The sequence below is a fragment of the Hippocampus guttulatus genome, chromosome 5 (genome assembly GCF_054856545.1).
Source record: "Hippocampus guttulatus isolate MCC_2025c chromosome 5, RoL_Hgut_1.0, whole genome shotgun sequence".
In the NCBI taxonomy this organism is placed as follows: Eukaryota; Metazoa; Chordata; class Actinopteri; order Syngnathiformes; family Syngnathidae; genus Hippocampus; species Hippocampus guttulatus.
The window spans coordinates 15,403,873-15,429,145 of NC_141265.1; the positions used below are offsets into that span (position 1 = coordinate 15,403,873).

General features: G+C 44.5%; 2 long non-coding RNA genes across 3 annotated transcripts in view; both read right to left on the reverse strand.

Annotated features, from left to right (window-relative positions):
- LOC147205231 (uncharacterized) overlaps positions 1–25,273 on the reverse strand; it is a 141,316-nt gene that overhangs the window by 67,072 nt on the left and 48,971 nt on the right. The gene's annotated exons all lie outside the window — the stretch shown is intronic.
- Positions 4,006–5,156, reverse strand: LOC147205232 (uncharacterized). Its single transcript, XR_015100993.1, has 2 exons — positions 4,966–5,156; positions 4,006–4,881 (listed from the first exon to the last, which is right to left on the reverse strand). It is a non-coding gene; the product is annotated as an uncharacterized LOC147205232 (long non-coding RNA).

Sequence of the window (25,273 nt, forward strand, 5' to 3'; positions counted from 1 at the left end):
CTCCTTCATCTGAACCCAACTTATATATGGTCAAACGCTTTTTTTGGCCACTTTTCCTGTCTGCTAGCAGATTCAAGGGTGACAACAAACTGTCGTCTGCAAAAATTGTTCATCTTGATCATGATCAATTTTGCAAGCATCGCCGTCCTGTTCTGGACTCACCTAGCAAGTTGCAGCTGCTGCCTCAACAAAGTGTTTTTCTTTCATCCGGACCTGCTGACCAGATGCAAGTTTTTTTTTTTTTTAATTCACATCTGATGAAGATGAATAGCGCCCCTTACAAGTGATGCAACAGATATGAGCTTCAGCCACAAGCTGTCAGCAAGATGCAAGATGCTGCAGTGATTAGCGAACACACAGGGCGAACAACGAGCCTTCCACGCCAAGAACCAATGGGAGTGGAGCAACTGTAATTTTTGTGTGCGCATAATGACTTAGGGGCATGGGAATGAAAAAGCAGCAATATAAAGTGCTTTTGTGCCGCTTTAGCATCACTGCACATCAATAAACGACGGCACTGGGAAACAAAGAGCAAACTCCCCGGGCAAATCTATAAGCAAATGTACAACTATGTATTCAACACACACTTGTATATTGGAAACGTGGAAAGAATACTACATTGAGATGCGAACGTCTTTTCTCGAATACAATGAGCACAATTTGTTTTAGTGTGACAGCGTTCACAAGCCGCTAGGCTGCCAGGCAACATTTACGAGTCCTCATTAAAGATTGTTCCTTTTGCATTGGGCTTTTATTGTCGCAGTCAAGCTAAAAAAGATGCCCGTGCGAGTTCTCATCGCTCACTCGCTCATTGTTGGCACCACCGGCGAGCAGCGGTTCCTTCGAGGGTACTCGACAACCAAATATTTTTAGAACCCGGTTTTCCTCGGGATACACAAAGCGGCGCCTCTTCACCTGTCAGTGTGAATACGGGGCCCAGTGTTTTCAACCGGTGGTTCGACTTTCCCACATGATGCTGTGGGAAGTCTTGGGAAGGTGGACAAAAGAGGCTTAACAAATCCCGCGTGGATTACCTCATACCTTGGGTCTCTGAAGTGGCAGTTAGCCTCTCTTCAAACAAGAAGAAAGTAAAGGAAACACAAGAGGAAAGCATCCGAAAAGAGAAAAAGGGAAAGGTGTTGAGTGGATGCCACCATAAGAGATGTGTCGAAGAAAACTCTCGTTGCTCAATTGAGGCAAGAAAAAGAGCATTGGAGAAAAGGAGGCGGCCACTGTTTAGTAGTCATTGGTGTTTTTATCACTCGGATAAGTAGGGCAACTAAATCAGATGAGGATGGCGACTTGGCTCCTTAATTCAGGTCCTTCGTCAAAAATCAACTTTCACCTGCCGTGAGCCTTTCATCCACAGCCGATATATTCATGAAGCTGCTTATCTTTTCGGCCGATCTTGATTCATTTTGAGTCAATTCCATTGACTTTCATATTGGTGCTCTGTTGCAAATTTATAGGCAAATCTGAATGACTTCCTCGCAGCCGTCGTCGACAGACAAGGCCGCATTTCAGTCGAGAAAAGTACAGTGTGATTCTCCAGCGGTCAAAAACCTGGAATTTGACCCAAAAAGTCTCATGTGAATCTACAATCGGAACACACGAGAGGGGATGAAGTGGCTCGCCATCAGATGATCTACCTCACATTCCAGTCCATATTTTTTTTAAAGCATGTTTGACTTTTTTTGGTGTGTTCTATTCATTTTCAGAAGGCTAAATCAAAGAGGAAAAAGGCAGCAGATGAATAGAACTAACGAAAAAAAACCCTCAGAAATCAGAACTCTGACAGTCACAGTACTTGTTACGTTGGGGGGTGTTGGTAAACGTATCTAAATGGGTTGGGTTTTTGGCCAATAGCCCAACTCGGAGACACTGTAGATCTCAGTTCTCTGAGGACAGTCCATACAATGTGAAATGTGTGAAAGAGTAAAAGGAGACTTGGCCGTTGCAACAGTGTTACTTAGACCCACATTAATGGAGTTTCGCATTTGAATTTGGTGGTATGGTACAGCGCAGCCTGAACCGTTAGTCCCATCCGTGCATTTTCTGTGACGCCTCTTCTCACCGGTCTCTTCAATCAACCTGAACTGTGTGTTTTTGGAATGTGGGAGGAAGACGGCGCACCGAGAGAAAACCCAAGCAAGCAAAGACGCAAACTCCAAAGAGAAAGCCCCAAGCCAAGATTTGAAAACCAAACCTCAGAACCATGAGGCGGATATGCTCAACCACAGTGCCAGCCGCCAAGCTGTAATTTATAACACTAAATTTAATCACCGAAGGGACTTTTCACTATTTTATATAGTCTGCCGCATGTGTTGCGCCACGCAGAGATGCAGACCGCCACTTGCAGAGAGGCAGGCGATGGGAAATGTTATAGAGATGAGTTGAGCTGAGTCCGAGGGTTCGGTGCCTTGCTCAAGCGCACTTCAACAATGGTCAGATGGCATTCGAGGAAGAATTGTTCCACTGGTCATCCAAATTGATGGAAATAGATTCAAAAGAAGCTAGGCCTCAGGTAATTTTTTTTAACGTGGTGGATGATTTGAGAGACATGTTAAACAAAAAAATGAAACACAACCAGATGCCCCGCTATCCGCAAACTATATTCTGCCCAATTATTAGTGTGTACAACATTTAGGGCAACCTGAGGAAGAAAGTACATTCTCTGCATAGCTACGAGGCTTATATCACATAAAGCCCACCGTGAATACATTTTTGTTGAACACTATTAATTAATACAAGCGAAGAACAGAAGCAGGTCTTTTCAAAAAAAATGCTGTTAGTGTGTTTGGGATAATTTGTACAATTGCAATCTGCAATAATTGAAAAAAAAATGTTTACCAACTGTTGGAGATAATTATTTTGTAATGGCTTCATTGTGCAATAATCAGTTTCTTTTTGCAGGGTTGGTGTTTACAATCTATAATTGAGGCGTTATATTTGAAAACATCCATTAGTGAATTTACATAACACACATCTATTATTATGTGAACATAAATGATGAAAGCAGAACAAATTGCATTTGGAAATGTGTCAATATTTACAATTTGATCCTTAGGACTGAAACATAGCGGCTAATAAGATATAATGAGATGTAAAAGTAAATATTGTTCATCTAGTAGGGCACAAATAAATTCAGCCATGTACTTGTGTTCCAAATCCTATGACAGGCCTACGACGACAAGATATTTTAATGTTGGCAATGGTGGTGGTACTTGGAGAGAGAAGTATTTTTAAGGGGGCAGGTGGTGTAAAATGTTGAGAACTACTATATTCATTCCCTATCAAACACTCATTCAAGTGTGTGTGTGTGGACATGACTCGTCAGTTCAGTGAGGCCAGATCCATCTTCAGTGGCATCTGCTATCATGCATGACTGTCGAGAAAAATACCTCAATGTGTAGACTAGCACACAAAAATATTCCCCCCCCCCTACCCTGGTGATCCACACGGTCCTCACATTATGACTGACAGAGCCAATCAGCCTATCATGGCTTCTGCAGATGGACAGACGCTCATTTACAGGTGCGCTGTGGAATGGCGGATGGATTTGATTGATTGGCAGGCCGTCAGCGAGCCACTGGGGCATTACAAAACCATCCCCTCGCATTAGTGTAGGCCAGCAGCATCCTGTTTGTGAGTGTGCAAACGTGTTGGTTGTGGAGTGTGTGTGCTCCGTGAAAGCGGGCGGTCAGGCCCGTGCAGATTACACATCCAGTGAGGTGACAGCTCAAGAATCAGGCTGTCAGGTGGGCCTCCCACCACCCTTGTTCAAAGGCAGACAGAATTAAACAGCCTATCAGATGATGTCTGACAGGCCTGCATCATATACTGCACTGATGTACATGGATGTCTTTCTACTTGCTCCGGTCAAGAACATCACACCCTCAAACCCATACCAGCCATTGCACATGGATAAACTATCCGAGCTGCATTCCAAAATAGTTCACCTGTTAGACACACTATTTTTTTTTATTATTTCATATTACAAGGACACTCATACTAGGTACTTTATTGGGGGAAGGGGGAAAAAAAGACAAATTAGGAAGAAAAAGAAAATGCCTCCTCAGCACACCAGTTAAGGCAATTCCCAAAGATTAAACAGTTGGATTCTCTCATATTCCCCACCTGCTTAAAAGCTTCTGTCATTTTTTTTTTGTCACGCTTCCTTTTTTTCTTCTTTACTCTGACGGTACTCATTGATGGTACACGTTACTTGTCGGCTACTGCCCTCATGTGGTCGAGATGGGAATATCAGCAGCATATTAAAGTCATTCGTCAAATCCCCCCCATTCTGTATTCTCGACATCAGCACCCTCATTAGCTTCCACAATACAAGTCTTCTTGGCATATGAACAGCAACCATAAACTATTTATCCTGACATTCATCAATTATAACATGAAAGAAGCTGTAGAAGAAGCCGAAAGCGAAACATGTAACAAATTGAGTGTCTAATGAGAACAGGGATTGGCCTGCGCTTCATTTTGTTGTAATTGACACAGATCGATGGGTGAACTGCATTGATGCTTCTCTTTCCTCGTGGTCAAAGTGAAGATGAGTGTGGTCCCAAATCTGTGCCAAGGATGGCATTAAGATAACTTAAACTCATAGGGGTTGTGGTGAAAAATATGTAATTTGACTTAACCCTTTGATGGCTAAATTTACATAACGGTGTGAGACACATTACTGTCATCTATTAACAAATAGTTTAATTCCAACAAACTTGTGTTTTAGGTTCATCGCGTTATGCCTTGGCTGTGGGCTTTGGGGCTTCTCTGGGTTCTTTTTTTTTGTTGTTGGCCGAATCCGATTTCAGCTTTGATGTTTTGCCATTACATGTTATTTTGCCCAATGTCTTCCGGACCTCGAGGCTAGACGTCGAACACACACAAACACACAAACACAAACCACTGAAATCACTGATTCTTCTTTTGCGAATTAGATTGTAGATTTACCTCCGGAAAGCCAGCTTGCAGACCCAGTAACGAGGAAGTGTTTCCGTCCTGTCATTGGTTCAGCCACTTTCGCTTCTGATTGGTTCAGATCAATGGGCGGCCAAAAGCTTGATTTACGATGAAGGATGATATCGGACCATTACTGAAAATTCGCTTTCAAGGCGTATTTCTCAAGAATGGGGTTGCGTACTTCAGGTTAACCATGCTAACCATGCACCAACAAACTTAACGGACGCGCATTTCCATGTTGCGTAGCTAAGTACGCTCGCGCTGGGTGGTCTGCTTCGAGTTACGTAAGGCGAGAGGAAGCATGAAGTAGGAACGCTCGCTCCGTGTGGACCTGACAGTGCGGTGACGGAGTGCGTCAGTTACTGATGTGCCGTTAACATGTTTCCGCGAGGGCAGTCACGGCCTGGTGCAACCTGCTGCTTCACACCTGTTGATTCATGTCAAATAAATATGCCGCACAACACAGGAGGTGTTACAGCCCGTGTGGGTGATTACAATCTTCCTTTATACGGTCGAGAATCGCTGACCAGAAGCTCGATGTCAAGCGAGGACACAATTGATTAGTTGTGAAAAGTGAAAGCCGGGCCAACATCTACACGGCGCAGAACATTGAGCCGCCATGTCTGCTGGCACCCGCCGCCAGCACATATGTTCTCGCTCTTCTGTTATTTGTCATGTCCGACCCTCTTGCAAGCCTGTCTCATTTGGATTATTTTGGAAGGCAAGCTGTTTTATCAAGTGTGCAACTCCCCACCTTGGCTTTGGCAGGCAGCGCCCCCCTCCCCTCCCGAGATGCTAATGACCCCACTGCCAGCACTTTGCTGTTTCAGCTAATAAATTGTCTGTCCCAGATGTGGGAAGAAAAATATACATTTCAACTTCAACCCTTTGACGAATGGAGTGCAACTTTAACTGGTAGTTTGTCCACTAAATGGCAGTAATACAAATCTTACCGAAATGAGAACACCCAGAATGGGACTGCATTACAGGGCAATTTTAATCTTATGAGCTCAGCATTAAAAAGAAACGTGCATGCATAACTGTATTGATGACATCAACGGCACGGCTTCAGAGAGGTTTTTGTTTGTTGCAGCTCATCTCACGTTATGACATAACATCAAGGCCAGCGCGTTACTGCTTTTGAGCAATGTATCATGACCCAAGATGTTACAAGTGGATGAGGCTGAAGGTCAGATCAAATGTGTTTTGAGTTGTATACATTGATTGAAATGCAAGTAGCCACTTAAGAGGCTTGAAGTAAAATATTCTTGCCACTCTTGGAACGTGTGCAGCAAATGCGCATTGCCAGTTGTGACGCTAGAGGGAAACAAAGCCTGAGTTAACACAGGCATCAAGGCGTCATTAGTGACCAAGGGGTCTTCAAAATCCTAACAGTGATAGTAGTAATTGTAATATGGTAGTGGTACTGTTTGCAGCAGCAAAAAAAAAATGTAGTACTTGTTCGAGTAATTGTAGTCATATATAGCGGTAGTAGCAGCAGCAACAGCATCCCAGAACACAAGGCTATCTATCTATGGCAGCCGAGGTGAGAAGGTGAATTGCCCTGCGGAGCTGGCGCTGTGCAAAAAGGAGCAGGTCACACCGAGCCGACTGCGAAGCGGTCACTCCCCTGATTTGAAATACTGGCTCACCAAAATCAATCGCGCGGTGGACACAACCCGCAGGAAGTGCGGTCTCGGGGAGACACGTTATCTACAACTGCCCCAGAATTCATCAACCCCCAGCGGAGGCCCCTCACCCCCCGGCACCTTATCCAAAGACCCCCGACTGACCCCACACAACTGGGAGAGATGGTTATCTACACCTGACCTGTCGGATGTCTCAAAGCCAGCCGACTCCTCCCTATAACCCTCCCTTCCCAACTCGTCGCTCAACAACAACAATAACAACAGCAGCCCAGCTCCGGAACGACCTCCAATCGGTGCTGAGTGTGCCTTCGGGCTACAAAAGTTCCCAATCAACAACCGACAACTGGGTCAGCAGGTAACCGGGACGCAGCATCTTTCGAAACAACAATCGGACCCAGTTGGAGGTTGCTCAACCGCAACAGCAGCAACAGCAACAGCAGTCTGACTCGAGAACAGACCTACTGGCAGGTTCTGCTGCGGTGTCGGGTGTGTGCTCTTCGGAGTACCGAACGTGTTCTCAACCTCACGAAGTCAAGGTGTTTTTTTTTAACCCGCCCGAGTCACGAGGGCCCATTGGCGACGAGTGAGCCCACCGTGCCCTCTGAGACATTAAAGCTCTGGGTCTTGGTGCTCAACTACAACAACAGCAGCAGTCATAGCAGTAGTTCTGGTAGTGGTTGCAAAATTATTAGAGTACTGTCGAAGTAATGGATTGCATATACTACAGCATCCAATGCAATTAAATGTGCAGTATTAATTATTCAGGAAGCTTTTGACGTTCCTTTACAGGATTTACCCTTGGAGAGTCATAAAGTATGTCTTTATCTATGCATGTGATCATTTACTCAAGTCATGCTCTGTGCATGTTACTTTCCAAGAAATATGTGACCGGACCACCAACTTGTTTTAATACATGCTGTGTACAGTACTGTGCAAATCATGGGTTGATTTTAGAAGAAACTATTTTACCGACATGTATATTTTACCCACTCTCGTTATTTCAGGGTGTGTGTTTTATGCATCGCTATATTGCATCGGGACCCAGGCAAACACTGAAATTTTCTTATACACTGTCAGGTGTCAATTATTAGCTCTTTGGTGCTCTTTTTGTAACAACCTTTAAAAAAAAGATGTCGCCAAGGTCATGCCCAAGTCAGAAAGTAGTAATAGTAATTGGTGTCAAGGAAGTATGTTGAAGTGATACATCTCGATTGAAAGACAAGATTTATAAGTCTGGGAGAAGCTAAGTTTAGCCTGGGCTGTTTGTAGAGCTTCCGGAGCGTCTTCGCCACACGTGTGTGCATGTACACACACTTAGGTGCTGCTCTTTTTTTTCTTTCAAAAATCAAATAATCTGTAAACCATTTATATCTAAGCCTAGTAAAATGAGTTTGAAATGATACTGTTTGGCGATCATGGTTTATGATATATTTACAGTTTAAACTATTAGTATTGTCAATTTTAGGTAGGCAGCGTCAATTATTTGCATGTGTGTTTTCTCGCTATTTGCACTGAGCCTCAGTCCCCATGCAACACATTGAGTGGTGCTTCGCCGAACAATATTCAATAATGACTCATATGAGATGCTGCGTTGTACGATGATATTTTTTTTCTTGACTCTCTTATGTCGATAATGCTTGCTTAGAAAACAGCCAGCACGATGGAGTAGCATTCAGTTCACCGCAATCACAATCATGATATGACAAAATCAATATCTTTTGCTCAAAACTATATTATCTTCATTTTTTTAAGGAGAATTTTAGATTCGGCTCTTGCACTGAAGCTTATCATGTAGTGCTTATTGCACACACCAGTAAATGAGAAACCTTGTGAATTTCTCTGCAGCTAAATTGCTTCTCAGCAAAGGCTTGGTCTTCTGATTAAATCTTCCCTCCTGTGCAATATTGCAAGCTGCCAAGAGCAGGAAATGTCTGCTGATGCACAGGAAGACCCTGCGCTGGCCTCGCCCACGGTTTGGCGGCCAGCCACAAATCGACACTTCGTCTTTAAGGGAGGGTGGGGGGATTCTGGGAAAGTGTGTGACAACGGCAAAACATCTTGGATAATTGCCGATGGTGTTTCTGTGGACATCTTTACTAGAACAGGCTGGTCCGATGTGTCCGGACCAATCGCGGCGAGGTGCATAATCGCGTTTCCTGGAAGAGCGCGGAGCAGTACCATCTGTGGATGTAGGATGCTCTGAGATCACTTTCCGATTAAATCAATCACTGCATCACTACGCTGCCAGTCTAATTTTAGCAAAGTGACTTGATTGCGCCTTTGAGTACTCAGCATACGACGTTACAATCCTCGTCCTCTCCTTTTTTTCGGGGAATTCCTTTTTCTAGTGAGTTCCAGTTGCACTTGTCTTTACTGGAAAATTGACTCGCTTGCAAGCTGACTCACGCTTGAAGAAAATAGAGCGTTGCTGTACTTTGACCAGTAGGGGGAAGCAGAGGATAACGATAGTTCACAAATCGCTCTTTCTGGAATATGACTCAACATTACGCCAGTGAAGTGGGACTCTTCGACAGTTGTCATTTCGATTACGTCAGCATTAGGCGCAAGCTAATGCAAGTGTTGCGTGTTTATCAGATAGATAGATAGATCTTAAAAAAATAAATACTGTATGTCCTACAGAGACTATAGGTTAAAATATTACAGATTTTAAAACAGCTATACAAATTCAAACAGCTATACTGTAGATGTCATAATTGATTTCACAGAGCTACACAAACAACAGAAATACCGAATCGAAATAGAAAATATGCACTCATAAATGTGAAAATATTGAGTTGGGCCAAGCCACAGATTCCCTGATTGTGAGGCAAAAAAAGAACAGTGTGGATAACATGTCAGAAGTTATTCACCGCTGCCCTTCGTCACCAAGGAGAAGAGTTTGCAATCAAAAATGTAGTTGTTCTTTGTATTCTCAGCAGATTTTATGCCCTGTGACACAGCAATACCTCTCTCACGGTCAGTCTTGGTGTTATGCTAAACATCTGGTTTTGGGGAGACCAATCAATGTCGGGGGGGGGGGGGGGGGGGAGAGATCTAGTTAAGTATGTTGTGTGGGGTGTTGGTCATCTCAAGAACGCCACACACGATAGCAGTAAGCACAATCTTGCCCATTTTCCCTGGTCATGTGTGGAGTCTGTCATGATTTAACATGTTAAAAATGACTGTGATGGAACAAGATGCAATACAAGAGCAGTATAACACATTCACTGTTTACAAGGATAATCTTCACTTTTGATTGATGCTGACAGTGAGCTTTTGCAATCTCCATTATCCCACTCCGCCGCTCAAGCTAGCGTTTCTCACTATTGACGTTTACCCTTAATGTGATGATATATAACGATCAATCAAAAATGATCACACGTTACAACACATTGCTGCATTCGAAGCATTTTTCGAAAGAGCTACTCTGCATATGCAGGTCAGAGGGCAACACGAAACCAGACGAGTTTATCTTGTCACATGCCGTCACATGCCAAAAAAAAAAAGAACACAGGCTGCTGATGCGCTATGTGTTCTGTGGCTGCATTCTTGAGAGCAGGAGGCCAGCCTTATGATGAGTGTCATGAGGTGTCGGCATGCATGCAGTGGAACGCCAGCGCCCTCCAACTCGAGAGGGAAGGCATGCGTTAGCAGCGACGTCATCGCTGCTGCCCTGCGGCCCATGTTTGGAACTGATGGCGTAAGTTGCCTGTAAAGAGCCGCAAATGTCATATCGATCTAGGCAAAGTGAACCTTGGGCCTCTTCAGGAGAGTTTTTGTATGTAACATCAAACCCAACTTGAAGATGGGTAGGAGGGTGTGTGTGTGTTTGATGATGTAACAGGTCGTATCCAGTGACACAGTACAGTATGTGAAGTGCAGGCTTGTACACAATCTTCTGCAAGCCTTTCTATTTGTTTTGAAGCGAAACAAAACATTCTCCTCTTGCATGCCCGCAGGTACTGTTAGCGTGTGAGAATTGTCCAATGCCCACTTTGTTTTATGTAAGACAAATAGCTAACTAAAGCACTGTGGTTTTTTTTGGACTTTACACATTTGGGAATAGCCCTGGCCAGCAGCATTGAAACATTCAACCCTGTTCAAATGAAAGAGGAAGATAACATTGTGAAATTGTGCTCGGAACAGCAGGCACAGGGTCAAGAAGGCCCTTTCAGCACATGCGCACGCTGAACACTTGCGAAGGGAGGGTGTGAGGTTGCTCATTTTACACGCTTCACTCGCAATCCAAGTGTAACGGTGTCAAATACGCTCCATTCTCCCATTAAAATCTGCATGGCGTGCTAAGTTTGATATCATGTTTAATGCTGCGCCATGCCCGAGAAGAGTCATCTCTAATTTTGAATTTCACTTAATTAGTCTGACATGTATTAGTTTTCTATGCAAGTGACATATACTGCAAAATCCTGTTTATAATACATATTATCATCTAGTGCAGGGGTGTCAAACTCATTTTTGTCGCGGGCCACAGTGTAGTTCCGGTTTTCCTTGGTGGGCCGTAATGAATTTTGGGAAACCACATCAATGTTTAATCACCTCCACATATTACATGCACGGCGCACAACAAATTGATGGATAACTTGTTTTGGAATCAGAAGTCAAGAATAAGGACTGTTATTTTAGATTACATATGGCAATTTGAAATTTTGGTTCACACTTTAGCATGCATCATGGAACTTGACATGCTTTCGCGGGCCACATAAAATGATATGGCGGGCCAGATCTGGCCCCCGGGCTTTGGCTTTGACACCTGTGATCTAGTGGCATTCGTGCAAGTGCCACAGGGTCTGGAAAACAGGACAAGTCCGCCGTTAGGCCACGACATTCTGCGAGGAAGAACTTCAAAATAAATGCTTACCTCTGCATTGAAGTCCATATAGTATTTGGTTTTGGTATGGTTTATTTTGAAGTTGGCCTTCTTCCCGCGTTGGCGGCGAGATGCATAGCATGCACAATTGTTGCTGCGGTGCCGAGGTGCTGTCGACTAGGCACTGATTAACATCTAAGGTGAACATTTTTTGTGTTATATTAACAGCCGTGCATAATACGAATGATTTTTTGGAGGGGGGGGGGGGGATTTGCATCAGATTTTAAGGTAGCGCCAGGCAGAACAATTAAATACTCTTCCACTACAACCACAGATCAACTTTATTTTAGTTTTGAGTGCATACTTTTTGTGACATTTGTGTTTGCAGTGTATGCAAAACATGTCAACTTCTCTCTTTACGGCAACTCATTATCATAGAAAACAGGTATGTACTCCACTTGACGGCTTGCCAATTTTTAGTTCTCGTACATTCCGCTAAGTCAATAGAAGTACTATTATGCGTAGCATGATTGATTATGACAAGGTCATAAGAACACTCGTGGGTCGAAAACTGAGATTTATATTTAATGAGAGTCGGTAGCTTGCGAGGAAAATCACAAGCACGTGTTAATCGCTCAAAATATTTACGTCCGCAGGGCCGTTAAACTTTAGCGGCTCTACTCTACAGAGAGGTCCTCGGTTTATGATGGTCCCGAAGAATCAAAGAACAATATGTCGTCATGTGTGAAGAAGGCACAACTTACGTCACGATTATTGTTTGTCATTTGATTGTTTTGTAATTACTGCATTAGCGTAGCTTAGTGATAGACTCCAGTGTGTTCCGATTTAAAACTGTACATACAAACATCCACGCAGTAGGAACGGGGTACTATCATAACATCTCTGCATATTGTGTGTCTTGCTCGCTACCCTGCGGAAACACTTTAGAGTTTTTCATTTTTAGCTACGAGCCACGACACGCGACATTGCCCTCACCCCTCAATGTCCCTTTCAATGAAGACAACCGGTGCACCGTGTCAGTGTGACTTCAATGTTCAAAAGCCCTCCATCGTCTTTTCACCTCCTCTTCGCAGACAGTGGGAGGTATTTTCCAACAAAGGGTTGACATTGGCGGGGCTTTTCCCTCACAGCAATGTTGATTTACAAACACGCATGTGGCAATGTGTACTGCCAAGTCCGTGCCTCACTATGGTTTGATATTGGTCACAGATGGTACACTTGTGCGCAAGGAGCAAAGAGTACCGACCATGGGGGAGTATGTAGGAGCAGGCAGGGGAGCAGGTAAATAAATGGAACAAAGAGAATGGTGCAGGACATTCTGACCCAGTGTGTAGAGAATGGAACAAACACCAAATGAGTGATTGTGTGTGCGTCCAAGCTTTTGGCCAACGTCATCTCCTCTGTACTGTCAGGACTTTCAAAAGTTCACCGGGACAAGGGTGGTTGCACAGATACTTGCCATTGTGACTGCACATATTGTACAGTCCAGGAACTTGCCCGCGCGCACACACACACACACACACACTCACACACACACACGCTCTTAAGAGAGGAAATCAATAGCTATTAGAATGCACTTTGGAGTTGTGTTACTCTTCCCTCTAATCTGCGCACGATGTGATTCGTGTCAGTAAATGCTCACAGCCGTTCCTTTTCAGCTCAACACTCTTATTTTACTGTAACAAGTATTACCAGCAGCATAGCTTCAATTACAGATTTCAGAAGCACAAGTTACATACGGTAACTTAGCTGCTAGCTTAAAATTAACATATAGCATTGTGAATGTACATACGTATTTTGGCCAGACATTATCGTTGCTTTGGTTTAGATAGACAGTAGTGGGGACTCTCAAGTACACAAAGTGGTGACATGTAGAATTTGTAAAATATGGCTGAACGGTTAAACTATGCAGTTAAAATTAGCTTTCAACTCTGGGCATTGTTTTGCATTCTGCTTTGGTTTTGGCTACCTTTTACCCGAGAATCTCCAGCCGCATTGAGGGGCTGTTGACAAAAGAATACGCAGTGCACCAGAGGTTATGTGAAATAAGCAGGCTGGTGTTGTAAGTAACAAGACTCCCTTTTTAGCGAGTGTTTTGTTGATGATATTCATCCAGAGCAGCTAACTTGACTGTAAATCATCCACAAGTGGAGATTTTTTAATGTGCCTTTAAACGTAGGCTACTTTGCACACCCGATTTCCTGCACTTACACGCCATGTAGACCGTGCAGTTCTCTCTGTGCTGAATTGAAAGGGAATGAGGGGAGCCATTTCGATTGGCCGGGAGTCGGGTGCATTCCCTCCCACAATGGCGCAAAATGGTCCAAAGGCCTTCTTCTAACTGTGCAAGTCTAGCAAAATACCAAAAGAAAGAAAACATTTCGACTGCACTTGGCGTACGACTTGTACTGTACACCAAAATCGGGACCTATGTGTTTTTGATTCACTGCCTTCATATTTAAGAGGGATTGAAATGCGTTTACACTGATGTTATTCAACATTTTCAAATGTTGCATTAAGAGCTGTATGTTCAATTAATAAAGGAGAGATTGAGATTAGTGCAACCATGTTTTGACTTCCAAACAGATTTAAGTTTTTCTTTTGGAAAAGTTATCTTGTCATGTCTCTCATTGAGCAAGTGGCCAAAACGTTGTGGCCGGTCAGTACATAGAGTAGCATTTATAAATAGAGGAGCACAGTGATCTTGTGGTTTAAGAGGCTACAGAAACACATGACTTTCTTTTAGAATTGATTTACAGATGGTAGTGGTGTTGGGGGAGGGGGGGACTCAAAATAGCCCGCCCACCGAGAACAGGACGTCTTGGTGAAGGCACATGCTTGCAAACAGGCGTGAACAAGCGATGTGCTGAGTCAGATATGTGATATTGGGAAAATGTTGGGAGACTGGCCACCAGATGATGACATTGGGAGCCCTACTTGGCACCATACGTTAACCACGGTTGCGTTTGTCCCTGTGTTGCTTCACCCACTGTTGGGAGAGCAATGAACAGAGTGTGCAGAAAGTCCTCCGCTCACCCTTCCTCCCCGCCCTCAATCCCATTGTAAAGACACACGCTGGACTGTCAATAAGAGGTGAAAGGTTAACCAGTAGCTGGCCAAGAAGTCAGAAGGTCAGCGTTCAGGCTCTGTGTTGTAATTATGCCATCCCCTGAGTTGTGTAAAAAAGGGGCCAGGCAGCTGTCCTTCCCCCGTAAAGTTACATTAACCCTGGCTAAGTACCAACTGGATCTGTGGATAATTCCTAATGACGGGAGCAGAAGTGGGCTGATGGTGATGGAAGCTACGGATGAGGAAGAGTGATATTGACATGTGGGGAATATATTATATAATATATAATTTTTGCAGCGTGCAATGTAACTCACTGCCCACTTCATTAGGCACATGTACAGACACTAACGCTAAGTTTAACAGCTTCATTTATTCCTAGGATGTGAGAGACCCCACACACGAGGAAGCAGAACGCCCGAACGGCGGTGTGGCGCCACAGCGCATGCAGAAAGCTAAAAATGCACAGCGCAAAGATGTTGTAGTCGTGGACAAAGAACGAGCAGGACAAAAGCTAACTGTAATATTCAACGGACAGAAAACAGTTTCGGGTCTGCTCAAAACACCCTTTTGTGCAGTGCCTTTTGGTCTATCGTTCCAAAATTGGCCGCAATTCGCCATCAGCGAGCAACAGACAGAGACTGGTCACGTGTTGCCAGCTTGCTTTGCTCCTTTGTCATCAACAAACAGGAAACTAAAGTAGGTGAAAACGTTAGCCAATGTGGTAACCAGGTTGCCAGGGGACAACTTTCCCACGAAAAGTATGAAGAAAGTGAATGCAGGAGGATTTTACGGTACGATTGGGAAGCGGAAAACCGACCGCCTCAAACTGAGGCAAGGCAAATATTCTGCGGTGTGAAATCGACCCTCGCGCTTTTAAATTGTATGTATTTATTTCTTTTTGACGCTATGAAAATCAATACACTTGTTTTAACTACAAACAGTTAAACAGTTTGTTTACAGCTCTTGCACTGGATCTTCTTAGCTTTGCACAGGTGTACCTAATGAAGTGGCCGATGAGTGTAAAACATGATTAAATAGTCCCCTTTTGCTCTCTTACAAAGAGACATATGCTTAATGTCATGCTTTGAACGCGCGCTAAATGGGCCTATCTTCCTTTCTGGTGCAGCTGTCGTAGTCCCCCAAGGGCAAGAAAAGGAGAGGCGTATATGAGACCCATCCGTGCTGACCCCTGCCTCCCTCCTGTCTTCCTCAATTTTCCAAGCCCACACGCCTGAATCACATCGGCACCCATTAAAAAAAGAAAAAAAATGCACACGCACGCATCCCTGCGATGATTCATCATTAACCCCTCGTTTCTCCCCGGGGAGCATGAGTGACTCAGGATGAGAGGAGGAGGAGAAGGAGCGGGGACAGAACATAATGGTGGCAAGTACACGGCGAACCAGTAGTGCCGTCGAGTGGCGGGGCGATGAGCAGTTTGGCCTTCAGTGCTCAGAGGGGGCCGCGCGAGGCAGACAGCTCGGGAGAGGCGCCGTTAGTCACCACGACAACTGCTGTGTGCCACTTCACTGAGAAACATTGTGTCTCTGCTTTCTGCAAAGTGCTGTTTGTCAGAATTCGCGGTTGATGATACGGAGGGGTTTTTCAGCACGCTCTCCGCTTGCTTTGATGCAATCTGCAGCGGAGTTCACAGATGTAAGTGGTCAAGGCCATCTGGGCATTCTCTGATGGCCTACAACATACAGTACATTTTATGTTTTGTTTTGTTTTTTAATGCAGCTGCATATATGCTTAGATCTATATTTTATGTTGCATTCTGTACTGCGTACGGTTCATTTTTCTGAAACGTTTATTTTGTGCATGCAATACTTCAATTTTGCTGCTGTAGATTGCAAATTTCACCATTGTGGGACAAATAAAGTTTTTATCTTATCTTATATTTGTCCCGTGAAGTCGTTTCAACTTATGCCCAACAGTCTATTCTCTTTATTTGTAGCGTTTCTCACGGTAGCATTGCTCGTCAATCTAATATGCACAGAAGAAGTAGTGCTGGCCCATGTTATGTAAATGATTAGCAATGGGACCGTTTCATGACCCAATCAGATTTAAAATTCATCCCCACAAGGTAAGAGGGCTCCCCTCGATGATGTCAGCGGTTTACTGGCCTATGATTGGTTGGTCAGAGCAGTACTTGTGCAGCCGACTTAAACTGACAAAACAGATTTGTATATGTAGCGATCGGAATTGATGAGTGAGTGTTATGTATTTTGATCTTTTTGTCTATTTATGACATAAATATTGATTGTAAACTGCTCCAGATGACAAAGGCGGCACCATTGTGTGCAGTGATATGGCATTTTTGTACAGTATCTGTATTATCGGTATCCATAATTGCAACATGATATTAGTGGTATTGAGAAGGCCCCCGGGTAGCAAATCCACAGCTTGCCGCTGGTAGTTCTGCGTCGTGAATCATAAAATCAATGTCGGTGCAAGAGGACCCATTTTGAAAACGCCGTGATCCTAATTGGTGCTCTTGTGAACTGCTACTGTGACCTTTTTGAAACCAAAGTGGAATGAGTCAGAGCACCTTCAAGCATGGCCCGACCGCATGCTGGGGGAGAAGAGGAGGGAGAGTGCCTCACGGCTAAGAAAATGACTCATGACTCTTTTTCTCCCTTTCAGCTCTCGAGGGCGGAAGGTTGGCGTGCGTGTGCGGACCCAGTGGGTGTGTGGCAGCCTGTAGTGAGCAGTCAGTGTGAAGAGCAGACCTGCACTGCCTAATATCGCTCGCAAAGGCACGATCACGTCCGATGAGAAATTGAGCAAACTGCGCTGCAGTGATCAAGGAAGTTTCCTTTCTTGCGTATGCAAAGGAGCTCGCCTGCGGCACCCATGATGCTGTGTAAGCAGAGTGGAGTTTCCCCCGAGTGGAGGAATCCCCCCGCCTGCACGCATCCACACCTTCACTCACCAGCAACAACATCAGCTACACTTTCATATTGTGATGACATATCGATTAACAAAAACTCATTGCATCTGTTTTTTAGAACACTTGTCCTCATCAGGGTCATGAGTGTAGCTATGTGAGCTTTTTCAGATCCGGTTCCCAGTAATTCAAGTCCTTGGACTCGTTTGTTTGCTTGCCTGACAATTCTCAATTACTCTTACATGGCAAGTGAGTGATGATGCCACATGCAAGAACTGCATCGATATCATAGTTCTGGTTTGAGTCCCACACATTATAAATTTCCCCAGTGTGGGACAAATAAAGGTTATCTTATCTTAGTTCGAATTGATCTAACCCTGTATTGGTGTCGCCGGCCCATGAATAGCAAACATCAGCATATATATAGATCTCTCTCTCTCTCTATAAAAAAAACAAGATAGATAGATAGATAGATAGATAGATAGATAGATAAAACATTCAGGGGAAAAAACTAAAATATTTTTAATATATTTTAAAAATATTTCTCAAAATATTAATTTTTTAAAATATTTCTAAACATATTTTCAAAATATTTTATCTGGCCCACAAACAGCAAAAATCTGCATACATACATACACACACACACGCGCACACACACACACACACACACACACACACACACACGTGCGTATTTTGTACACACACACACACACATATACAGCTAGATAGATGGATACTGCATATATATTTAAAATATTTTAAAAAGAAAAAAAATGCAGGTCCCGAAACGCAAGGATGCTGGGCTCGGCATCGTGTTAGTTCGGTTGCTACCCTAATGTAGCATCTGAGACTGCAACACAACACCGCCTTTCTACTATATCATCCTTGTGCCTCACTCGCTCGGCATGATGAATTGATTTATGCTCAATCCAATTGTTTCACGAATCTAACAGTTGGATTAAGTGCGAGTTGACTGCAGTTGGCAGGCAATCAGTCCAGGTTGCTGCCGGGCTCTCGCCCCCCAGTCAGCTCGGAAAGAGGCTCCGGCTCATCCTCAACCCTAATGAAGACAAGCAGTTGAGAGAATGGAGGGATGGATGAACATGTCCATTTTCCTCTCTTTGCTGCAAAAAAATGTATCACTTTATTGGTATCTAAAAAAATAATATCGTGCCGAGACAGAGAATAAAAACTTCAAGACAGAGCCTGGCTATAATTCAGTGTTTCTACCAATAAACTGAAGAGGGTGGCGTTAAATCTGAACCAAGCAGTTCTTCAGTTGACCACCATGTTGTTTAAGTGTGTTAATTGGCTCAAATAACATCCTTTTCCCTTGACTGCGGTGTCCACGTGGTGGCAGGGGGCCATAAAGACGGGAGGTCATTATCGAATTGAACCCTCTAATGGAGTACGATGACCTTTGACCCACACCCGACCGGAGTCCGTATTGACTGAGAGTCTGCACCCTGAGTGAAGAAGGAGAAGCTTGACCCGGATCGTGTTCGTGTCTGCATTGCCGTGGGCGTGGCTTCCGCCGCCAGAGGAAGTGAGCGCCGTGACTGATTGTTATCTGGCTGGCAGGAAGTTCTTTTGTCTGTCGGGGTTATCTGGCTGGCTGCAGAGGGGATGATGTGAGTGCATTGGGGTACTGACAGGCCGCTTTTGCAGCCACAGCGATTAGCTGGAGCTGGTCGGAGTGTACGACTTAATACGTCATGCAATCGACCAACCTAACAATGCACAAGTTCTCAAATGCTCTCAGCATGGAACTAGACATGCTTTCCGTTCGACCACCATGCTTGCCCTAAGAAAATGTATTTTCCAAAAATCGTCTCGGAAACCAAACATGTCTTCTTATTTATTATTATTATTATTTTTTTAAGTGTGCATAATTACATGTGCAGAGTGCATTCCAGAACACATGATTAAGGACCTGAGCAGTTAAGTGCGGTTCTCCCTTCATTAGCACGTTTGCGCTGTATTTTATGGTTCGAATCTCGGCTCCGGCCGGCCTGTGTGGAGTTTGCATGCACACCCTAGACCGGTAGCCAGGCAACTGCAGAACACATATTGACAAAGAACCATTTACACTCTCCTTCACATTCATTGACAAATTTGAGTCTCCAATGAAGGTGGTAGGAGAAAATCCTACACAAATTTAAGCAAAGAAAGCATCCCCATACACAGGAAGGCCCAAGCCCAAGATTTGAACCCATGACCTCTTTGATTGACGGTGAAGACGGCATACGACTCACGAGACCACCAATATGCCCTGCAATCCGCAACAAAGCTTGCTATACAGTGCCAAAATTTGTTGTCGTGGGCTGAACTGAACTGTACAATTTGGTTGCAATTAAATTGTGAGTGTGTGAGTCTGATTACCACATAGCCGAGCGTTCTATTCCACGAGCTAACAACATTGTGTGTCTCGTGTGACTGGACGCTAGCACAAACATTCCCTTCATTCTTCGCCTCCCTGGCCCTTTGCCTCCTCTTCCATCTACTCCTCGGGTAGTTTTTCTTTTTTTTCTGGCGTCTTAAGGTCCCTGTCAGTTCTCATTGTAATGCTTGCCCCTGCTGAGTCTTTTTTTTCTTTTTTTTTGTGTGTGCACTTTAAATTTCACAGGAATTTTGAGTTATGGGGACCTCACAGTGTGAGCAGGCGCCTCCATGGTGGTCTCGCGTGAGCTCTCGCGCTCTCTGTTTACCTTTGGCATGTGTGCCTGTCTGTGACAATACACACACACACACACACACACACACATTTTGAGCGCAAAAAAAAAAGAATGCCACGTCAATACAATCTTCATCAAAGATAAACCCACTGGACACTTCATTAGGCACACCCGCACAATCTGAGCTGTATTTAAATGTAAGATGTACCCACGTGAAGTACTTCAGCTATCATTCAAAACAAATGGAGTTCTTGCTTCTACATTTGGGGTGAGCTTGTGACAAAATATACGTAATTAACAATGGGGAAAATTAACTATTGATCTTTTTTGGGGGGGGGGGTTCCAATGTTAAGGGAGAATATGCAAAACATGGACTAGTAGTTCACGCATCTGCCTCACAGTCGTAAAATTCTTGGTTTGAAAGTAGGCTCTGACATACATGTCTGGATTTGGCATGTTCGCCCTCCGGTTGCGTATGTTTACAATGGGTACTCTGACTTCCTTCCACATTCCAAAAACATGCTTCTTGGATGAAATGAATACTTGAAATTGTCCTTAGGTTTGAATGTGAGTGTGAATGGTTGTCAACATATGCCCCGTGATTGGCTAGCAACCAATCTAGGCTGGACCCCCGCTTCAAGGGTGCTTTGACACATAAGCAGAATTTTTTAAAAAATTGGATGGGAAGGAATGGATGGAAGTCAGTCCGCCAAATCCTTTGCAATCGATTGATTCATCACATCTATTTTTTTGTAATTACCGATCCCATTTGACATGGACAAATGATTCATGACGCTTGAACTTGCAGTGACTTTTTTTGTTGGACAAAGCTCAAACTTCAGTAAGAAGGAGAAGAGAAGCCTCTTGTTTGTGCAGGTGTCTCTTTGCTGGTGGCGGGGCTCTCGCGCACCCATCATTTGACACGTTTCAAGTGGCGACTGCGTCTTGTCCGTTTGCATGCATACGGCACAATGAGCCTCACCAAGCCAATCGAAATGAATGCGGTGGAGGGAGAGGCCCGTTTGGATCTGTATGTCGGGGAACACTCGGGATTATAGGCTTCGTCTGGCATTGGTTTTTACAAGGCTGTCTTTCGCCATATGCTTGCAGCAGTGATGTTAACCACAGACAGACATGTAACGTACACATAAGCAGTACTTTCATAGCCGCAGCAAGCATTTTGAGCAGCAGGGCGGCTTGGTTCTCAGTGGGATCGCACTTTTGATTAAGGTCTTTCATGCCATGTCCAAACCTACTCGGTCTTTTCGTGTGCCGCTGGAAAATATGTTCCGACCTTTTGGAAAACCTCGAAGGTCATTCCAGGACTCGGGTCAACAACCATTTGGTTCTCATTTCGGAATTCCACTTCACCACTTTGATCTTCTTCATCCATGTTTTACGTTTCGACACGGTTGCATTGTGGAGACTTCCAGAGAGGCCTCGCTGTCTCTTGCATACGAAGATTGTGTAAGAGCTCTTTGAGTCTGTTAAAAGGCTTGCAGATTGCAGGGCATCACACCTTGATCTTATAAAATAAGGCCCAGGCTGTGTGGTGAAGTCAGGACACCGCTCTTAGCCGCAGATCTGCTCAGCCAGTCTGCTTCGAGAGCTCTCATCTGGTTTGCGTGTTGGGGTTAGGGTTAGAAACCCCACACAAAAGCAGCTTGTTTAAGACTATTTGCATGTTGCAGCTGAGCTCTGCACCACTGACATGTGGCTTCTGTGCTTGCATTTTGTGTCTTTTTTTTCCTTTCCAACAAAGGCTTTTTTCTTGCTTTGCATGTCAAAATGATAGAATCTCATAAAGGGCATGTCAAGCCAACCACTCCTAAATTGGATCGGAGTTTGTGAACCTTCAAAGACATGCATAGCTACCTCCTACACATGCCTCCAGTTTGTCATTAACATCCATATATGTCCCGGTAATTTATCTTTGCGGACAGAGCAAGAGCATGCGCGGAACACAAACCAATGCCTCGTTAGAAGTCGCTAATCCGACCGCGGTTTACATGATTCAATATTCGGGTTTAGAAAAGGTGTGCCCCAGGGGTCTTATTCCGGTTTTTCAATTTCTGAGGAAGAGCATAGAAGGGCTTTCGTGCGCATTGACATGGCTTTAAAAAATCTGAATACTGCCAATATCCGTGTTTTAAAATTTTATTGACTATATGTAAACAGTCAGTGTCCCACCCTTGTAGCTGACTATTACTTCTTTACACAAACCCACAAACGGACTGTTCATAAACATAGACTGAGACACAAACGAAGCCCACACCCTCAGACAGACGGTTCTTACTCTTTTACACACACACGCACGCACGCACACACACACACACACACACACACACACACACACGACTACATTTCCATTCACATGCAGCAAGTATCCGCGCTCCAGCCAGACAGCTTGTTGAACAGATATTCTTTTGATGTCGTCGCCGCACAGTCACAAGGGAGATGATTTATTCAAGGCTTTTCCCGCCAAATTTTTTTTTGGGACTGAAATTCAACGGCTGGCGTGTTAACAAAGATCCCCCCCCCCCCCCTTTCTGTCAAACTGGTCTTCTCCCTGAAGGGGCTTCTGCGCAGAGACAGACTTTGGGAGTCATTAAATGACACACGGTACGGGGAGAGCCCTGCTAGACAAAACTAAAGCTGGAAATAGGAAGAGCTTCAGACATACACTCATGCAATGAAGTAGGTGATAGCGGCCCGATGGGAAGGCTGTCATTTGGCAAACTGCATTGGGGGTGTTTACCCAGCAATTAAGAGTCTGAGTAACAGTCTGCTGCCGTGACAGACCATTTTAATGATCGTCTACAAAGCAAGCAAATCCGATGAAGGATGGATATTATTCAACGTTTGTCAGTGTTTTGTGGCACGATGTCACTCGCGCGTCGCCGCGCGACTCCCGCTGCAGAACGCCCACGCATGGCATGCCCTTATTCCAGACAGGAGCCGTTTTTGGCCTGACAAGCTTAGATGCTCGATTAGGAAACACTGACAAAGACAGAAACCACGTGATGCCGTCTGCTAGAAATAGAAGGGAAACTTTCTTTTTCAAGCAACCATAAGACCCAAAATAGACATTTCCAGGCTCAAGCCTGTGAGGGAAGGTGGTCGGAGGGCAAGGGAGGGGTATCTTAAGGGGGTTATTTACTGCTCTCATCCACTTAAAGAAGCATGGATTCCCTCTCAGGCTGCCCTACATTCAAGATCTCTATCTCGGGGCAGCTTTGTTGAGCAGACAGATTACCTACAGGATCCAGGTGAGAGGTGGACCAAATAGGATCTCGGTTTCTAAGCTTGGCACTTGTTGATGTTGAGCGCAGCTACGTGTGCAAACGCCATGCAACTGTTTGGCAGTCGTGCATTCAACGGTCAATACACACCGAACATATTTGATTTTTAGCAAAGGGTCTTAAAAGACTTATAAATGCATCAGACACCTTATTAGGTACCCCTGCAAACGCCAATGAGATCCAATACATGAGCTGTATCATATAAAGCTCGCCTGTGGTTGACAGTCAGAGAATTATTTGTTTTGGAATATGTGCACTATTATTGCAGTGCTGTGCAAAGTGAACTGCAACATACTGCGAGCTCGTGGAGCTAAATGGGGGAGCCAAAATACAATGTGATCAATAAATAAGGTTGAACACAATCTGTTCCGGAACGCTGCAGGAAATAATGGAAATAGATTGTTCTTGGACTAACTGTCCAGGAAATATTATCAATATCATCCCCGGTAGGTCGATCGAAGACTCTAAATTGCCTGCGAGTGTGAATGTGAATACTTGCTTGTCTATTTGTGAGGATAAGCTTGACAAAGAATGGATGGATGGATTCCTAACTTTCATACGAGCATAAAAAGAAGTGGGGTGCTGGAGCCTATCCCAGCCGTCTTCGGGCAGTAGGCGGGGGACACCCTGAACCGGTTGCGCACTCACACTCGCACCTAGGGATAATTTGGAATGTTCAATCAGCCTGCCATGTATGTTTTTGGAATGTGGGAGGAAACCGGAGTACCCGGAGAAAACCCACGCAGGCCCGAGGAGAACAAGCAAACTCCACAGAGAGAGGCTGCAGCCGGGGTCGAACCCATGACCTCTTCACTGTGAGGTCGACGCACTAACCATTGGACCACCAGGCCGCCCAGAAGTTAACATGCAAAAAAATAAAAATAAAAAATCATACTCAATGCTCTGCCTTAACTTCAATTTATTACTTGGCAATACATTTACTTCAAAGTAAGCAGACACAACTCCAGTTATGTGTCTGCTTACTTCACATTCCTTGCGGTCAGCCCATCCAAGCAAAACATGCGCTCGTCATGTTTGATGCTCACTCCACCGACAACCAATATGGTGGACTGCGGTGCTGCAAAATTTTGCAACTTGTACAGCTGTACTCTTTTTCAGAAACAGTCTCCAAATTCACTTGAGAGGTTCCACTGCATTACACAAAGCTCTAAATACGATCATACCCGTCGTTTGCGTATTGAGCTCATGGCAAAAGTGTCAGAAAAATGAATTTGCGATGAGAGGAAGTGTCGCTTCCTTCCTCTTGTCACTATTATTTTCCCCCAATCGGCCTCTCGCTGCCACGCTCGCGTGTTGTTCAGCCTCAGTCAGGCGTGTTGGGAGTGTCTCTGTCACATCCTGCTGCTGAATCCACTTCCCACTGAAATGCTTCATTCTTCGCTCGTTCCTATGCCTCGATACATGTGCGCACTAAGTGATGTGAGTGATGCACTAGCAAACGATCGGAGCCTTCATCTTTTCCCACGCATCTGTCAGCAAATACTTGATACCAATAACCAGCGTTATAATCACACAATCTGCTCCCTCGGCGGTTTCGATGCTCGCACACTACGGGTGTAAACAAACTCCATCTTTCAAGGCGATCGCTATCGTCCGTTTGTATCCCTTTTCTGGTGACACACATGCACACCTTTCGCATGTCCGGATGTGGGTCAAATCGTGGGCCTGTATGAAATGTAGACTTCGGAAGCAGGTCAGATAAACCGTTACGCATTGGCCCAGATATCTTAACCTATATTCGCTCTTTTGCGTCAAGAGGTGGGAAAATGGAGAAAAATGGCAGCGGGGTGGAATTGGAATGTCATCAAAGCTTTTGTCCCTCAAAGATTGTCACAGCCAGAACTGAC